Source organism: Cupressus sempervirens, chromosome 8 (genome assembly GCF_028749045.1).
Source record: "Cupressus sempervirens isolate cs-2001-9-10 chromosome 8, ASM2874904v1, whole genome shotgun sequence".
NCBI lineage: Eukaryota > Viridiplantae > Streptophyta > Pinopsida > Cupressales > Cupressaceae > Cupressus > Cupressus sempervirens.
Genome location: NC_143125.1, coordinates 661,361,838 through 661,374,109, shown reverse-complemented (window position 1 = coordinate 661,374,109; position 12,272 = coordinate 661,361,838).

Genomic DNA, 12,272 nt, shown 5'->3' with positions numbered 1-12,272 from the left:
CCTATTGTTGGTTATAGATGGAAGCATTCCTCTGATTGGCCTCCTGGAGGTACAGACATGGATCGTCAGGAGCTTTCTCATATTCTGGCCTCTAGAGAGTGTTCCTCTTTGCTTGGTTCAGATGTATTGGCTTGGGGCGGTACCTTGTCTGGTAAATATCATGTCTCTGCTGGGTATCAGGAGATAACTAGACAATTATTTGGGGATGCTGAGGTCCCTTGGTGGAAGCAAGTATGGAATAAAGTTTCTTGGTCCAAGTGCAATTTTTTCATGTGGCTAGTGGCTCACAACCGTTGTCTTACCTGGGATAATCTTTGTAAACGTGGATTTCAGGGCCCCTCTTATTGTGTTTTGTGTGGTAATGGAGAGGAGTCTGTCTCCCATCTGTTCTTCCATTGCTCCTATTCTACTCACATATGGCACCTTTGGTGGAGCGCTTAGGGTTGCTCTTGTCGGCATGCTTCCTCTTTGCCTGAGTTCTGGGCTCGCTTGGGTAGTGCTCCCTCCAAGTCTTCTTCTCTCCATGCTACTTGGATTGCTGGCCCATCTTTCATGCTTTGGCATATCTGGTTGGAGAGGAATCGTCGCATATTCCAAGATGTTCGGCTTGGTGTTTTGCATCTTTGGTGGAAAATATCACATTCTCTCCAAGAAACTATTCTTGTGAAGTGTGAGCTTGATGGGGGTATGGATCCGGTTGATCTTGCTATCTGTAATCGCCTCAATTTTCATCTGCAGGATGGGGTTGCGGCTCATAGGTTTCCTTCTATGTCCAGGTAGCTTCACCATCAGAGGAAGGGTCGGGTTAACCGGGATGGGCACTGGACTCCTCCTCCCTGTGGAGTTTTGAAAATTAACACTGATGGTTCTTCTCGTGGGAATCCTGGTCTGGTTGGTATTGGCGGAGTGGCTTGTTGTAGTTCTGGGAATGTTAAATTTTTCTTCTCAATTCATAAGGGTGATTATACTAACAATCTCATGGAAGCTCAGGCTATTTTATATGCTGTGGAACAGTGTTGCTTGTGGGGATGGAGTAAGATTATTTGTGAGTCTGATTCCCAGGTGGTGGTGAACATGCTTTCTTCGCAAGAGCTTGAGGATGTTAGTTGGCAGCTGACCACTGTTGTTAAGCAGATTCTTTTCTTCTCTTCCTCTTTTCAGTTCATTAGGTTCAAGTATATTCCGCGAGAATGGAATAGACCTGCTGATTGTTTAGCCAAATGGGCTTCTAGTCATGATCCGAGTTGGAATATTAGGGATAGGGGGCAACTGTCCTTTGAGATAGTGCAAGAATTTGATGATCTTGTTGCTCAGGATCGAGCTCCTTGTTGAGCTCTCCTTGTTGTATTCCTTTCTGTCTTAATAAATTTTTACCTCTCTTTTTGCCAAGAAATCAAAGATACAATCAATCTTTTTTTCAACAAATAAAAATTTATATTTATATTTTAAAATATGTGAGGTGTAAGTATCAGTGATAGATTTTAAAACTAGATCAAATATAAAATAGAATATAATTGTTTCTAATTTTTTGTTTGCTAAATCAATTTAGAGTTTATTTAAATATAACAAGATTGTTAATTTCATTTTCCAATAAATAAAGAGTTTCCAATTTCATTAATGAGATATAAGATAACTTAAATCAAAGATAAAATTAAATATAATTGTTTATATCTTCAATATTTTTACTTTTAAATGATTAATACTGCAAAGGTTGTTATTTTCATTTCAAATGATAGATATGATCTACCACTAAAATAAAAGCTATTATACAATTGTTTTGATTTGAATTTTCTTATATTATATATTATAGTATAATATAATAATAATATGTAGTTAAATGATCATTTTATTTAAAAAAAATATTTGATAAAATTTTCAACTATATAATTTTCTCAACTCTTATATATTTTATTTGGGATTTAATCTAAGAAAATACAATAACAAAATATATATGAAAGGAGACATAGTTATCCATCTTATTATAACATGTGTTAACATAAAATCTAACCATAATAATGGTCATGGTCTAATTGTAAAAAGACACATATTATGTTTTTAATGGAGGGAAGATAGAGTGACATTTGGTTAAAGGGAGGGAGGGGGGAGAGGGGGCCATATCTAGAGAGATAGATGGGAACTCATATTACATTTTCAATAGCCAAAGATTATCTTAATTGAGAGATCTTATAGATTTGGGTAGATAGAGGGATATTATGGTAAGATAAGGTAGGGGAGAGTGAGAGAGAGGGTGATTAGGTGGCATACATATAGAGATAGAAGGGGAGGGTGATTAGAGGGTATAAGTAGAGAGAGGCAAGGGATCCTATTAATGTTTTTAATAGAGAGATATTAGAGAGAGAGAGAGGGGAGAATAGTGAGAGAGGGTGATTAGGGGGAATTACGAGAGAGAGAGAGAGAGAGAGAGAGAGAGAGAGAGAGAGAGAGAGAGAGAGAGTATAGTGGGCATATCTTGAGAAAGAGGTAAGGGATCTTATTATGTTTGAGAGAGAGAGAGAGAGAGAGAGAGAGGGGTGGGGGGTGCGGGGGGGGGGGGGGGGTTAGAGAGGAATATGATGGAAATATCTAAGAGAGAGAGAGCAATTAGGGGGCACATTTATAAATAGAGGAAATAGATAGGAGAGGGAGCAAGAGATTGAGAGAGAGTGGGGAAAGAGTAAGAAAGGGAGAGAAAAGGGGATAGATATTATGTGGAATATCTAGAGAGAGAGTAGGGGGCATATATATATATATATATGTGTGTGTGTGTGTGTGTGTGTGTGTGTGTGTGTGTGTGTGTGTGTGTGTGTGTGTGTATATATATATATGTATGTATATATATATATATGTATGTATATATATATACATATGTATATATATACATATGTATATATATATATATATGTGTATATATATGTATATATATACATTGTATATCTATATACATATATACATATATATACATATATATATGTATAGATATGTATATATATGTATATATATACATTGTATATCTATATACATATATACATATATATATATATATATATATGTATAGATATATATAGATATACATATGTATATATACATATGTACATATATATATATCTATATATATCTATACATATATATATGTATATATATATATGTATATATGTACATATATACATATATATATATATGTGTACATATATATATATACATATATATATATATGTACATATATATATACACATATATATATGTATACATATATATACATATATATATATATGTATGTATACATATATATACATATATATATATGTATATATATATATATATAGAGAGAGAGAGAGAGAGAGAGAGAGAGAGAGAGAGAGAGAGAGAGAAGGGGAAATAGTGAGAGAGGGTGATTAGGGAGAATTACTGGGGGGAGGGACAAGGAGGGGGGGAGAGAGAGTAGGGGCATATATAGAGAGAGAGGGGGGGGGGGGGTAGTGAGAGAGGGTGATTAGGGAGAATTAATAGGGAAGGGGGGGAAGGGGGGGGGGGGAGAGAGAGAGAGAGAGAGATCCAATTAAGCAATCAGTTGAAACATCTCCATCAATTGTTAGCTTGTTTCAATTAATGCATGTCTCATAAATGCTTCAACTTTGGAGGTAAATGCTTCTTGCACATGGTGTGAGCCCCTACCGCCTTACTCAACTTTATAGACAATTGAATAGAACATAATGTTGCATATGGAACAAGGTGTTCCATTATCTAAATTTAGCTTTGCAAAACTACACTAAATGACTAAAATGAAAATTTGTTGTGCACCATCATGAGAGAGAGAGAGAGAGAGAGCACATGGGTAAGGGATCCTATTATATTTTTGATAGAAAGAGAACTTAGAGATAGGAGTAGAGAGAGGGTGATTAGGTTGTGTGTGTGTGTATTTAGAGAGAGAGAGAGAGAGAGAGAGAGAGAGAGAGAGAGAGGGGAGAAATTGACAGAGAGATAGGGGAAGGGATAAAGAGATATATGTATATATATGTATATATATATATATATATATATATATATATATATATATATATATATAGATAGATAGATAGATAGATAGATAGATAGATAGATAGATAGATAGGGGGGGGGTGCAGATCTAGGGGGCATAACTAGAGAGTGAAAATAGATAAGGGAGCGGAGAGAGATCCTCATATTTTATTTTTATGAGAGAGGGAGGGGAGGTAGATAGTACAATGATGGTAAGATGAGGGAGGGTGGAAAGAAAGAGATGGTTATTATAGGGCATATCTAGAAAAAGTAGAAAGGGATGTGTGTGTGTGTGTGTGTGTGTGTGTGTGTGTGTGTGTGAGAGAGAGAGAGAGAGAGAGAGAGAGAGAGGTTTATATTTTGTTTTTAATATAGAGTTAAATAGCGGTAGGGGAGATAAATAGAGAGTGAGAGAAGGTATATTTAAATGGATTATGAATTGATACAAGTGTGTGTGTGTGTGTGTGTGTGTCTGAGAGAGAGAGAGAGAGAGAGAGAGAGAGAGAGAGAGAGAGAGTTCTAACTATAACTAAAATCTTAACTCTAACTCTAACCCTACCCATAAACTCAACCTTAAACTCCAATTATAAACTTTATCCTAACCTCTATAACCTTAATCATATGCATGTATACCTTAATATGAACCCAGATTAACTATAATCTAATACTAACCATAATCTTGACACAAAATCATAATTATAACCCTAACCATTATAAAATTTAATCATAGTTGTAAACATAATAATACTATTTACCACTTTAATATTTAGCTCACATGACTCCTAACCCTAATCCTCACTCTAAGTCTAATTCTTCTCCTAGCCATATTCCTAATGCTAAATCTAGTTATAACCCTACTTCTAATTCGAAATCCTTTCACTAAGTCTATTTGTGTCCCTATCCATAACCATGCTTCTAACTCTAAAAATACAACATATAAATTAAAGGTATACATAATTCAAACTTGAATAAATTAATAAAATTATACTAAGTTGAAGAAAACCAGTCATGTGTTCAAATTATGCAACTAAAGTACTACATATAGAATATGTTTAAAGTATCTAAAAGAATATTTTTATACTAAACTTACAAAAATAGAACTAATAATTGCACTCTGAACCCTAAGCCTAATTGCAACCATATCCATAATAGAATTTTTAAAAAATGTTATATTTTTTTTAAATTAAATTTTTTAAAAATAGAAAAAATAAATTATTATCATCTAAAATCTTCAAAAATGTCTTCCATATGTGTGTGTGTCGAAAGTAATCCTTCTCGAGGCACCTATTTTTCATTCATCAAATCCTAAGGTTTTTTTGTGTGGGTTAAAATTTGATGAAAAATAGGCACCTAGAGAAGGATTACTCTTGCTATGTGTGTGTGTGTGTGTGAGAGAGAGAGAGTGAACTAGTATATATTTCTATTTAGATACTATATTTTGATGATTGTATGTTTATATTAATTTATAATCTTGTTTTATTAAATATAATATAATAGGTATGCTTTAATATTGCTTGTTATATAATTATATTAATTTAAATTTGTTTTTAAAGTAACTAATTAGTATATTATTTGAATTTTTTTTATATTAATAATTATAAGTTATTGATAAAGACTTTTATATATATTATTAATTTATTTATTTTTGATGGGTGAACGGCCGAAGCCTAGGTTATTTATGATTATTCATTATTATTATGTGTTAATCACGAGTAGATTGGAACCCAAGACCTCTCCAATGAGAGGCTCAAAATTTACCGATGCGTTGTAGGCTCTTGCCTTTATATATATTATTAATTAATATTTATTATTTTCTAATTTATAAAATATTTAAATTAAAGTCTGGCCACGATCTTATCAAGGCATGGTGCAACTTATATGTACCTTTATTCAATATAAAAAGACTTTCACTTTTAACACACTAGAGGTGCATATAAGTTGCCCCGTAGCCACTGAATGTCTTTATAGTCCTCTGAATGTTCTCAGCAGGAAATGCAAGATAGTCCCGAATTTAGCTGCTGACAATCAGCTCAGCTGAGATTATATATAATTTTGAAAGATACTATTCAAGTAGTCATCGGAAGATAGACACACACAAAACTGATGAAAGAGTGGGCTGGTAGACTTGACCTCCGTTGGATGCAATTAGACTACCTGAGTTTCTTGAAAAGTTACTGTCCTACAACCCTAATGGATATCATTGTAAACTTCGATGATTGTATTTTCTTTGACAGTTTGCTTGTGACGTATATGGTCCGCGATAGAATAACCCCGGAGCCCCGGAGGCTGTTGAATTTGTGCGGCCCTCTGCAATGGTTTTCAATAAAAAGCACAGATTCCAGGCGTGTAATGACTTTCCATTTTGGCCCAACATACAGTGAACAACTTTTGAGGCTTTGAAAAACTTCAAGGCAGAAGGAAAATCTACAATTTATTGTGCCCCATTGAACCTTCTTGCAACTCACGTTTACCTAGATTTGAGTAAGAAAGGAATCTTATGTGATCTTGAAACAGGGGAGGATATTAGGCATAATCCAGGCTCTGTAAAATGTTGTTGCGGGGTGGAAATGATGGATCTGAATGAAAAGTGGGATGTGAGTATGATCGATGAGATTCAGATGATCGCAGATAGATGCAGAGGTGGGGCCTGGACAAGGGCATTTATTGGGCTAAATGCTGATGAAATCCACTTGTGTGGAGAGAGCAACGTGGTGGAATTCATTCAAGATCTTTGTAAGTTAACAGGGGACAGATTGAGAATGGTGCAACACCACAGGAGAACCCAATTGATTGTGGAAGAAGGGGTCCTCGTTATAAGGGAAAGTGAAATTGAATCAGGGGACTGGTTCTTTGGATTTTTAGTGTGTAAGCTAAGAGAAATCAATAAATAAATTTTAAAATAACAGCCTTTTGTGAAATGTATCCTGTTATATGACAGCCTCCTACAAGAAACTACCATTGAAGCAGCCAAAAATTTCATGAAAGAATCTAAGACCCAAAAGAGCGTGTTTTTAGCCACTGATGCCATTGTTATGAGCCTCAATCTTCCATTCAGGACATGTCATTTTCACAGAGACAAGAAAGTATCACGGATCAAACCACTACAAATTTTGCAGCCCTGTATGTAAATGTAAACAAGCAGAGAAATCAATGAAAAACAGAAATTCAGAAGACAAAACACAAGAACACAATATTTATTGTGGTTAGACAAACATGCTTACGTTCACACTCCAGCAGGGAATCACCTTATTATTTAATATCTGATCTGATTTACATACAGCGCGTGCATTTATAAAGAGTTCTTTGAATACGGAGAAGGGGAAATGAACAGTCATGTGACTGTTGGGCTTCATACCCCAACAACCCCCCCTTGAAGTCCAACTAGTACAGCTATGCAGTGCAACATCCGGAATGAGGCCTTGAGACAATCTCAAGGTTGCCAGACTTCGTTCCAACACACTCCGAATGAATCTTCTCCAAATTAAATCAGAGTCAACAGTATCTTCTCCTCTGTACTGCAATCCGTTGCTCACATAATTTGCATCATTCTTATGGTTACAATCATTTAAGTCAACATGTCCACTATTATTATTATTAGTTACTGTTGAGGTCTTGCTCAAGCCACCCAAATCACCAAAAAGCTGCATTTGATTTCCACAATGTGTAGCTGGGAATTGTATATTAGGCAGAGTATTATTCTGTGAATTAAAGCCACTGTTATTTTCAAGCGCTCGAGAAAAGCCTCGTCTATCCATGTTGGTTACCAAGTTGTCCATGCCAATGACCAATCCTTTCAAGCCAATATCACTGTTCTGATATGTTGGCAGTTTTGAATTAACACAGCTAATGCTTCAAATTTGACTAGGAACAACCTGCGGTGAGTTGTTGTCAACAGTTATTAGTGTTCCATTTGCCATCATCCCTGACTCTAGCAACTGTTGTAATTCACCCAACCGAAAGTGGCCCCTTGTTGTCTACGTAATTCACTGTCCATAATACACGTTTTTTGTTCACCGTCGGATTGCAGCCTAACACTGTCAATAAATGAGTCAAGTCCCTTTCCATATAGTCCTCTAGCAACGGGTCTGCATTCAGGAATGTATTCTTCTAGAAATAACTGGTGACACCAAACACCATGTTCCAATCCATTTCTATGAGATGAGTTTGAGCTTGTTATTGTGCTCGCACCCGAACTAGGCTGGGGAAGTGTTTCTATTTTATAACAGGTGTTTTCACCCAACCTAAGCTGAAGAAAATCTTCCCTTGCACACCACAAGTCATTCTGCACATCCACTTTCTCGCACACCAGCGCTTGGAGTGCTATTGCTACATCAAATGCATCAATGCGACTCCTATATTTTTTACCACTACCATCCAACAGAGCTCCTCCCTTAATTACCAATGAATTCTCTTCCACATAAACTGAAATGTAATCTTTTCCAAAACCAGACATCTAACGTGCCACTTCATTGGCAGTGATAAGTGGTAGTGATGGGCATTAGTACTTTTTGAAGGAGTCAAATTTGTGTTCCGAATTGGCTGTCTCAAAGCAGAGCCAATACACACAGGTGTAAGTTTAGGGGTGCACTACAATCAACAAGTTCTTGACAACTGAAACCCTCTCCAATCAAACAATCTGCAGTTTATGATAGGCCAACACCAGGCATGTTACAGACTTGCCAATCTTGTCTGCCCTTGTTGTTTTCTGCAATTGTTCCATGATGATTTTCTTATGCTTGCCCGTGTGCTCAAGAATTGCATTAAGCTCAGATTTAAGAGCTTTTAAATCATCTGGTTCAGCTTCAGGCTTATTTTCCTAGCCATCCCACCAGTCCACATGGCAAATTCTTTTTATCTTTGCAAGCACAATCTCTTTCTCTCCTGACCTCAAATTTCCAAGAAATTCATGGATGATAAAATCAACTTCATCTTCCTCCATCTCTTCTCTAGCCTTACCTTGGCTCTGATACCAATGGTAAATGTAAACAAACAGAGAAATTAATGAAAAATAGAAACTCAGAAGACAAAACACAAGAATACAATATTTATCGCGATTCAGCAAACATGCTTATGTCCACACTCTAGCAGGGAATCACTTTCTTATTTAATATCTGATCTGATTTACATAGACTGCATACACACATATATATAAAGAGTTCTCTGAATAGAGAGGAGGGGAAATGAATGGTCATGTCACTGTTGGGCTTCATATCCCAACATCGTAAAGACTCAGTTAATTATACACATTGCTAGAAGAGCTGGTTGAGGCAGTGAACATGGGTATTGTACAGTTATAGATTCGAAAGGGCTGCAATACCAAAAGAGTTGTCTTGAAGCTCCTATTGAACCCATCAAACTAGTAGTTTTGGACTTGGATCCAAAAATACTGCCCATTATCGACCGTCGCTGGAGAAAGCTGGGGCATTTTCAAGATTGTACTTTTATTCAATGGCTATGGCATTCGCAATGGAAGGGGATGAAGAAATGAGTTCATATGAATGGTTATGACTTTCACTTCAGGAAATTTCCAAGTGAGTTTTTGAATCTGGCCAATCAGACGGCATTCAAAGATCTAATGCCACGCATAACCATTTTTGAATTCTTCAAGCTCTGCAATTGCCCTCATGAAGACCTCCTTATTGTTGTTTCTTAGATGACCGGCATGTTTTTGCAGATTTACAGAATGTTCTTTCAACTATTTCAATGGTGCCCTCGATTATAATATGAGTGAGTATACTTTCAAAGGTGTATGCAGTCTCATAAGGGCTTATAACTTTATAAGTAGCTCTCTACCCAGTTTCCCAGCATTGGTCTCTCATGATTCGTTATGATTGACTACCTGAACTAGTGTTACAGATTAAGACAATCATTCAACAGAGAGAGGAAAGAGGAAGTGTCCTGCTTATGCCATTACTGGTTTCTGTAGAAGGCATGAAAGAGGAAGAGGAAGAATACTGGTTATGCTATGATTCAATTTCAGAGAAGTATAATAAGGAGGCAATAATAATCAACATAGTCGAATGAACAATTGTTTATTTAGATTGCAATGAACTTATATTAGAAAATGGTGACAAGCTTCCCCTGTTATGATGGTTCATGTTTTCCTTTATAGTTGTACCTATAAACTCATCTACTTAAAAGATATTTTAATGTAACAAAATGGTGCCACTAAATATTGATACCAGTTGCTGAAGTTAAATCTCCAAACCAAACAGAGACTAAATGCTCTGAGATCAACTGTGGAAATAAAGTTCTCAAAATGCACCCCTATGTCACTCAACTGGCAATACAAATAAAGAACAATAACAAAACAACAAACATAAATAATGGCTACAGATAACTTCTATTTTCTATTCAATTACAAAAGTGTTTCTTATTCAGATTATAAAAAACTATAAACATATTTTATGAAGCGATCTGGAGCTGCTACTGTTTGCAACTTCTAAAATTATCTGAAGCTGCTCACAACTTCCTATTCGTCTACTCACCTAGAGCTATATGCTCACTTCTTCCCTAGAACTACCTATTGTTGCACTGCTCACTCTTCTCTTCTCTGTTGCTATTGCACAAGCATTCCCTTCTCAACTCTTCCTAGAACTGTTCTTCTCTTCTCTCGACCAATTTCCCACTGCAAAACATTCTCTCTGTTTGTATTTTATTGTCTTTTTACAAAAACGCCCTCTCACATTCACAATTTAAAATCACCACACAAAATTTACTTCATTGGCAAAATAATAGCTGTGTCTGCTATGTGTCAAGGAAAAAAAGGATTATGATCCTAAAGAAGAAATCTCCAACAGATAGACAGTAACAAGTAGGTCATTGATGGAGGCTAAAGAATAAATTCCGAGAAAACTGATCAAATATTCTTGTCAGGTACCTAATATAACAAGTGATTGATTCCAGTAGATTTAAAAAATAAGTTGCCGAAGAAATTTAGGGAGGATCTGATGCAGAGGCCTTCTTGGGATGACAAGGACACAATAAAGAAATTCAAACAAGTTCCAAAGATGACTCCTCAAATGGACTCCTCTCCCTGATCCATTTAGACATTCTAACAAAGAATCATATAGCCAAACTTGTGCTTAACATGAAATGCTTCAAACCAAGGATCTATTATTACCCTAGTGACTTCTTTGTATCCCAATCACCCCAACCAGAGACCCTGCAAAACCCCTTGACAGGTTTTGTTCATGTTTCCTTCATCCATGGCACCTAGGCCTACTAGTGCTATCTGACTGATTTATGTGCTTTAAATCTCCAACCCCTGGTTTTATGCACTGACAAAGGGAATTTTAAGATGCCCTTTTCAGAGTTACATAACCAAGAACCCTTATATGTTGTATTGGAATATCAAGGGAAAACTAGGTTTTCTACTGGTTTTGAGGGCACGATTAGCAATATTTTCTAAAGCAAGTGCCTGGTAACCTTTGACAAATTCTTAACCAACACCACCAACAGATGGAATTCAACACTAAACTTTTCTTTTTGACAAACTTGGGTGCCCAAACCTCTCAAATTTTTCTTAGACTCACAATTTGTACTTAGAGTTACAAAAACAAGCCTGTCACATAGCAAATTCTAGGCATAGGCCTTCCATTTTCTCTCTTCCAACTCCATCTCTTTCTCTGACACCAAACATTTCTTTAAGTAGACTCCAAGTTCTACCATTCCATCAAGATTCATCTTTTTTCTATGATGGAAATGAGACTTACAACCATTTTAATGTCAAACCCTAGTTGACAAGGGCTTCATACCCACTTCCAAAAGAATGATGATAACTCCCTCAATCTTCAATGAAAAACAATCAAATCAATTTCTCTACAAACTAGACTCTCCTCTCTTTTACATTTGTGTGGGTTGCAAGGTGAGAAGATACAATAGAGATCCGTACAACTCTCTAAAACACATGAAAAGTAATAAAAAAGAAGGAAACAACTTGTGTCTTGACCTTACAACATAGATCCATACAAATCTCAAGAACAACTTGTGCCTTCACCCCAAGAGGCCTTATAAATATTATTCAGCCCATTCCCACTGGTCCCTAACTGATTTTTGAATAGATAGCTGTTGGATTTGAAAATTACATTTTTGCACTAGAAAGTTGCAAGAGTTGTTGATGTAGCTTTTGCGTCTTTTTATGGCTAAGGGGGACCTTGGGCCGGCTGGGTGCAAGGGAGTGATAAGAGACGAGAATGGAAGTTGTACCGTTGCGGTGGCTCTTCCCTTGGGAGTCCAGTCTAATCACCTTGTAGAGG